Raw genomic sequence first — 8,114 nt, forward strand, 5'->3', positions numbered from 1 at the left:
GAGGCCTTTCTACTGACTCTGAAAATCACCAAAAGAAAGATGCCCAGGGTCCCTGCTCATCTGCGTGAATATGCCTTAGGCATGCTGCAAGGATGCATGAGGACTGCAGATGTGGCCAAGGCAATCAATTGCAATGTCTGTACTGTGAGACGCCTAAGACAGTGCTACAGGGAGACAGGATGGACAGCTGATCATCCTCGCAGTGGCAGACCACGTGTAACAACACCTGCACAGGATCGGTACATCCGAACATTACACCTGCGGGACAGGTACAGGACTGCAACAACAACTGCCAGAGTTACACCAGGAACGCACAACCCCTCCATCAGTGCTTAGACTGTTCGCAATAGGCTGAGAAAGGCTGGACTGAGGGCTTGTAGGCCTGTTGTAAGGCAGGTCCTCACCAGACATCACCGGCAACAACGTCACTTATGGGCACAAACCCACTGTCGCTGGACCAGACAGGACTGGCAAAAAGTGCTCTTCACTGACCAAGCACGGTTTTGTCTCACCAGGGGTGATGGTCGGATTCGCGTTTATCATCGAAAGAATGAGCGTTACACCGAGGCTTGTACTCTGGAGCGGAATCGATTTGGAGGTGGAGGGTTCGTCATGGTCTGGGGCGGTGTGTCACAGCATCAGACTGAGCAATCTCAACGCTGTGCGTTACAAGGAAGACATCCTCCTCCCTCATGTGGTACCCTTCCTGCAGGCTCATCCTGACATGACCCTCCAGCATGACAATGCCACCAGCCATACTGCTCGTTCTGTGCAGTATCAGTGTTCTGACATGGCCAGCGAAGAGCCCGGATCTCAATCCCATTGAGCACGTCTAAGACCTCTTGGATCGGAGGGTGAGGGCTAGGGCCATTACCCCTAGAAATGTCCGGGAACTTGCAGGTGCCTTGGTGGAAGAGTGGGGTAACATCTCACAGCAATAACTGGCAAATCTGGTGCAGTCCATGAGGAGGAGATGCACTGCAGTACTTAATGCAGGTGGTGGCCACACCAGATACTGACTGTTACTTTTGATTTTGACCCCCCCTTTGTTCAGGGACACATTATTCCATTTATGTTAGTCACATGTCTGTGGAACTTGTTCAGTTTATGTATCCGTTGTTGAATTATGTTATGTTCATACAAACGTTTACACATGTTAAGTTTGCTGAAAATAAACGCAGTTGACAGTGAGAGGACGTTTCTTTTTTTGATGAGTTTAATTTTGTCTATACTTTTCACTATTCATTGTAAGAAAGGGCTGTAAGTAAGCATGTCACTGTTAGTCTACACCTATTGTTTACGAAGCATGTGACAAATACAATTTGATTAATTTGATGTACATGTACACCCCCTGGACCCCCTCAAAGTGCCGTTCGCTCCTCACCTGCTCTGTGGACCTCTCTGTGAGGATGCTCTAACCCTCTGCGGCCCCGCCTCTTTCTCCCAGGGTCATGCCTCATTGGAACACAAACATCCTGCCCCCTGCCCCTACAACACAAACACCCCTCCCCTTCATCTCCCCCTCCTCCCTCTCCTAGCTCAGCCTGTAACCCTATCCTACCTGCAGCAGATCTCTTACATGCATTCATCAATGTCAGCCATTAAGACATGTTCTTTGGGAGAGAAAAGCAAAACATTAGATTAGATTAGAGAGAGAGAAAGAGAGAGAGAGAAAGAGAGAGAGAGAGAGAGAGAGAGAGAGAGAGAGAGAGAGAGAGAGACAGAGAGAGAGAGAGAGAGAGACAGAGAGAGAGACAGAGACAGAGACAGAGAGAGAGACAGAGACAGAGACAGAGAGAGAGACAGAGACAGAGACAGAGACAGAGACAGAGAGAGAGACAGAGACAGAGAGAGAGACAGAGAGAGAGACAGAGAGAGAGACAGAGAGAGACAGAGAGAGACAGAGAGAGTGTGTGGCTGTTCTGTTACTGCTCTGGTGAATGGTGACTACTGAGACCCCTGAAGAGGGAAAAAATGTAGGATTCCGCTCAGTGGAGAAATTGAACTGGACCTGGAATCTGTTTCAAATGCAGGTCAAATGAAATGAACAGTAACTTCCCCCACTTGGACTGTTCCTCTTCATTCTACAATAGGGGTGAAGGGCCTCTGTCTCCCAAAGAGTGAGGAAGGTCTCCAGTGTGTGCTTTCATATTTGAGATTAGTTTGGGTGGCTGAGTGGTGGTTTGGGTTGGGTTTGGTGAGACTAGACACAAGAAGAAGAAGGAAGAGTTGTACCACAACTAAGACGCTACCAGCACCAACTTATTCTGCCTCCATTTCCGGAATCATGCCATGGATCATTCCGGAATCATCACCATGGATGAGCAGCGGGCAGCAGATCACATGCATGCCGGTTGGCTGAGCCATCTGATAATGGCCATAGAGAAGTGCCAATCAGCCTGAGGAGATAAGGTGGGAGATAATGCAGAGGACATGTAGGTCCAGGAGGATATGTCTGTCAGGATATGTCAGGGTTCTGAATCAACAAAGAGAGGGAGAAAGTCTGTAGTCAGTGGGAGGGGTAGATCAGGGTTAATCCAATCAGAAATGTTTTTCCTTCCTGTAAATTTAACACACAACGTGAATTATAACAGAACGTGAAACGTGAATTATAACAGAGTAGGTTTGATGATTCAGCTTATAGCCATTTCCTCTGTAATTATATTTTGGGGGATATAATCAGCAGTGCTCAAAGTAAAAAGATACAGCCAGGGCCTCGATCAGTAGTGGGAGAGTTGAACCTTCCAGATCTGGTGGATCACTCAGTAATTCAGTGTTGCGTGGAGAGTTTGTGTGTGTTTGTGAATGAATAGAGGAGATCCATTGAGGATCGAAGACCAAGTCTGAGTCCCAAATAGCACCTTAATCACTATAGAGTGCACTACTTGTAACCAGATCCATATGGGCCATGGTCAAAAATAGTGCACTGTATAGTGAATAGGGAGCCATTTAGGACATTTAGCCATGAGACACAAGGCTCCTCGTTTCCTCTGTTCATACCGGAGATGCCTGTGTTTGATCTTTGAAGTGAAGCTCTTTATGAATGGGGCAGTGTGCGTTTCTAAGCAAAGAGACCCTTCTGGAGTGACTCTGTCACTTTCATCTCATCCCTTGTACTTCCCCACCCCATGTTATAACCAACACACAGCAGACACCTTGCCTGCACTCTGCACAGAATGAGTCACAGATGCAGGAAAACAGAGCAGGAATGTCTGAGAGGAACGCATCACAGCAACAATACAAGACAGACTGACCTGAGATCAAACCTATCAATAGTACAAGCTAGAACACTCAAAAAGACAGGTTCCCAAAAAACATATACAGTGCCTTCAGAAAGTGTTCAAACCCCTTGGCCTAAACACAATATCCCCATAATGTCAAAGTGGAATTATGTGTAAAAAAAAAATAATAATAAAAAAAAAAGGGAATTAAAAATGAAAAGCTGTAAAAAAGAAATGTAAAAAAAGTCAATAAGTATTCAACCTCCTGGTTAGCCTAAATACTGTAAGTTCAGGAGAGAAAAAGTGCTTAACAAGTAAAATAATGGACTCACTCTGTGTGCAATAATAGTGTTTAACATGATTTTTGAACAACTTCCTCAACTCTGTACCCCACACATACAATTATCTGTAAGGTCCTTTAGTTGAGCAGTGAATTTCAAACACAGATTCAACCACAAAGGCCAGGGAGATTTTACAATACATCACCAAGAAGGGCACCTATTGGTATATGGGTATAAAAAAAAGCAGACATTGAATATTCCGTTGAGCATGGTTAAGTTATTCATTTATTAATTACACTTTGGATGGTGTATCAATACACCCAGTCACTACAAAGATACAGGCGTCCTTCCTAACTCAGTTGCCAGAGAGGAGTTAATTGAGAACCAGTTACAGAGATTAATGGCTGTGATGGGAGAACACTGAGGATGGATCACCATTGTAGTTACTCCACAATACTAACCTAATTGACAGAGTGAAAAGAAGAAAACCTGTATAGAATAAAAATATTCCAAACTATGCATCCTGTTTGCAACAAGGCACTAAAGTAATACTGTCCCGAATACAAAGTGTTAAGTTTTGGACAAATCCAATAAAACACATTACTGAGTACCATTCTTCATATTTTCAAGGATAGTGGTGGCTGCATCATGTTATGGGTACGCTTGTAATCATTACGGACTGGAGAGTTTTTGAAGATAAAACGTAAACAGAATGGAGCTAAGCACAGCCAAAATTCTAGAGGGAAATCTGGTTCAGACACTGGGAGATGAATTCACCTTTCAGCAGGACAATAACCTAAAACACAAGGGCAAATCTACACTGAGTAGCTTACCAAGGAGACATTGAATGTTCCTGAGTGGCCGAGTTACAGTTTTGACTTAAATCTACTTGGAAATCTATGGCAAGACCTGCAAATAGTTGTCTAGCAAAGATCAACGACAACTTTGAGAGAACTTGAAGAATTTAAAAAAAATCATGGCCAAATGTTGCACAATCCAGGTGTGGAATTTCTGTATTTCATTTTCAATAAATTTCCTAAATTTTCGAAAAACATGTTTTCAGTTTGTCGTTATGGGATATTGTGTGTAGATGGATGAGAAAACAAAATATTGAATCCGTTTTGAATTCAGGCTGTAACACAACAAAATGAGGAATAAGTCAAGTGGTATGAATAGTTTCTGAAGGCACTGTACATCAACATGACGTTCAACAACTTCTGCATTTTTGCATCGCAATACCCTTCCACAGGTGCACTATTTGAGGCATCGTACAACAGTGTTGTTTAGCCATAGAAATCCCCTGGCTGTTCCACTGCTGTGAACATGTTGAGAGTCCAGACAGAGCATGCGTCCCAAATAGCACCCTAATCCCTATATAGTGGCCAGGGCCCTGGTAAAACGTAGTGCTCTATAAAGGGAATAGGGTCCCATTACTGACACATTCAGAGTCTGACCCCAGTGAAGCGTCCCAGTCTAGGGGTACGTGGCTCACACAGCTGTGGACTGTTTGGCGGGACGTGGTGGACAGGGGGGGTGGTTCAGGGGGCCACTCATGCACCACTATAGGAATGAAGCGGATTATGACACCCCCATCAAACCTCTGTCTTTATCCCAAAACGCTCTTTGCCCTCCTCCCCTAAACAGCTTAGGAGAGTAGCGACTGATCTGATCCATGTTTGGTGCCGTCCATCCAGTTTTTCTCCACTGCCTCTGGTTGCACAGCACAGGTAACAGTTATAAACACAAGTAACAGTCCTGTTATACAGATGCATTTTGATGAATGAGGACAATGAGTAAGAGGCTGATATAATTGAAAGCATACATCTGCCCTCCCGCTCCCTTGACTTACAGTAACTTTCCTAGAGCTGTCTGGAGGGGCGACGGGCGGCAGCCATCAAATTCAGATGATTACATTGAACACAATGACGATTTTAACATGGAAGTATTGGTGGGGAAAACTTAATCAACAAAGCTCATATGCATCGAAACCAGTAGACTACACTGGCTACACATTAAATGCACTAATAGCCAATCCCATAAATTAGTTTTGAGCCATAAACACAAACGTTATAACATTTGGGTATTGATCAGTTTATGGCTACTTCCCATAACTTTAGTTGTTATTGCACAGAAGACCAGGGCTAGTCGAGGATACTTTTATAAAGTAAACTATCTAGAAATCAGTCTGCAATATTGTGACACTTCGTGTGTTGGCCTGTTACGAAGGACCCGGTTAACAATATGCAACGTTTATAACATTATTCATTTGCTTCATCTATTGCACAGTTACAATTTCATCAAATATATTTATAACTAACCCTTCTTCTACATGTGGCTCCATGGGTATTACAGTCTGCCATCAAACATCAAAAATAAGACATATAGCCTTTAGGACATTATAGCTAGCCTACCTCAAAACAGATGCTAGCCACTGCTCCATGATCCACCACCAACTATTTGACTTGAATCTTCTTTTACAGCTTGCTTTATTTTAACGGTTGGCCATATTTTAAAGTGTAGGTGGCTAATGAGCAGCGAAACATTTTATCGCTACATTTCCTTCGTAATGTTAAGTTTGACAATTATTTGCTAGGAGATAGCTAAGCTAGCCACCTAGTTTGAAGACGTGGAAACAGCGTGTGGTAAACAACTAGCTAGCTATGAAGTTGACACATCAGTCCAATCAAAGCATAAGACGTTTATTTATCTGTGGCCAATGACAAAATGACAATGAGCCTTCTTGGACGGTCTCTTCTACTGTAAATCAATGGAGCACAGAATAGGGGCTTTTGCTGGCTAGCTCCCCAAGCAGATGCTGCGGTGACATAGTGTCCCCATGAGTGACAGCACCCTGAGCCAATCACGTGCAGCCAGAGAAGATCAACAACACATGCCCTCTGTGCTTTCTCTGTCTGCCCCTCCACCACAGAAAGCAGAGTGAAGCTAAAACAACTGCATTTTGGAGCTGCCTTACTCAAAAAAAAAATACCAAAACAACAATACAATGGGAAAGTGACCACATATGCTTATTTTTATCAAGCAATTGTTTAAATAAAATTTTTAAAGAATTCTAACTGATGTGTTATATTGTTGTGACATGAAATAGCATAATTGCATGCAAATCTCCTGGATATTGGAGGGCTCGGCCCAACCTGCCCCACATGACGCATCACCACTGATTTAGCAGAGGTTCTTTTAACGCTCAGGTTCCTGCCCATCTCTGGTCTGAACTGAAGCACGGTTCAGTCAATCAAATTCAAAATCAAAGGCCTTTTTTTCATCAGCAGTTATCACATAGGGCTTTACACTTACCCCGCCCCTAAACCCCAAAGAGAAGGCCAATCAATGGTAGACTCAAAGTTTAGAGGAGTCCCTAATGGCGAAACCCAGAGAGCACGTAGCAGGATCGTGGAACTGGAAGCCATCTGTCTGTTTGTTTCTGTTTTGTGTTGAAAGGGAATCTCTCATCTCTATCTCCCCCATAGTGAGGTGTCTCGTCTTCACACAAAGGGAAGCAGTTGAGGTTTATCTCTTGAAGATTTACACAGAGACAGACTGTTCTCTCATCCCCTAGGTTAAGTGGTTGGACAGATAAGGTACTCAGAGATTGCTGTCTCTCCGTGGAATGTGTACATGGGGAGTGTACAGTACAATAGTCAAGTAGACGTCTTCTTAACACAACCACAGGGGTCCATCTCCCTCTGCAGATAGATGAAAACTTGTTTTAAACTTAACTGAGGCAACAATCACTGTCAATTACAATTGACAGTTATAAAATACATAAAATAATACACAGAGAACATCTACAATAATACACAACATTCTTCGCTAGACTGACATGTATTTCTCTGTGTTGTTTGGGCTGAGATGTCAGTATAGGCTGAGTGTGGTGAGCAGTAAAGCAGAGAGAGGAGGCTATCCAGAACAGAGCTGTGGGATTAAAACAAAGTAACGCATCTGATGTCTTTAGAGAAGCACTCAGGTTGTCAAGTCAAAGAGCTCCAGGAGAGCGAGATAAAACCAAACCACGTCCAAAAGTTGTTTGTTTTCATAGTTTTGACGGCTGTTTGCATACCTGCATGACTCCTCACTCAACCCACAGGCTTTAAGTACACAATCCATGTCATTGTTCCGTCGCTCGCTCCGCTCTTATCGGCCGCGGAGCTAAACCACAGAGCAACAGACCAGCCTCAGACCTGAGTTCAAATCATGTTAAAGTTCTGCGTTTAATCTGTGCTTGATTGAGCTTGCCTGTTGCAAGGAACCAATAGAAAAGTCTCAAAAGGGCAAACCCCTCCCACCTAGCACTCCAGGCAGGCTAGAGTAAACACTCAAGAGTATTTGAAAGATTGCGAATACTATTTGAAGCCAGGTCTGCCTGACCTCACCTCCCTCTCCAGTGAGGAGAAATGTACACTATGTTCAGTCACCATGGAGAACCTAACCTGCCTGTTAGCTGCAGCATGCAGCCCCTGTCCCGTCTGAAGGGAAAAGAAGAGAAGGGGCTTTCACTGTCGAGATCTGTCTGGTGTCTCAGTCAGTCGTCATCGACTTGTAACCATCGTCACCGTCAACATGGATGTCCACGATCATTATGGTCAAATATTGTTGT

This window comes from Salvelinus fontinalis, chromosome 6, assembly GCF_029448725.1.
Source record: "Salvelinus fontinalis isolate EN_2023a chromosome 6, ASM2944872v1, whole genome shotgun sequence".
In the NCBI taxonomy this organism is placed as follows: domain Eukaryota; kingdom Metazoa; phylum Chordata; class Actinopteri; order Salmoniformes; family Salmonidae; genus Salvelinus; species Salvelinus fontinalis.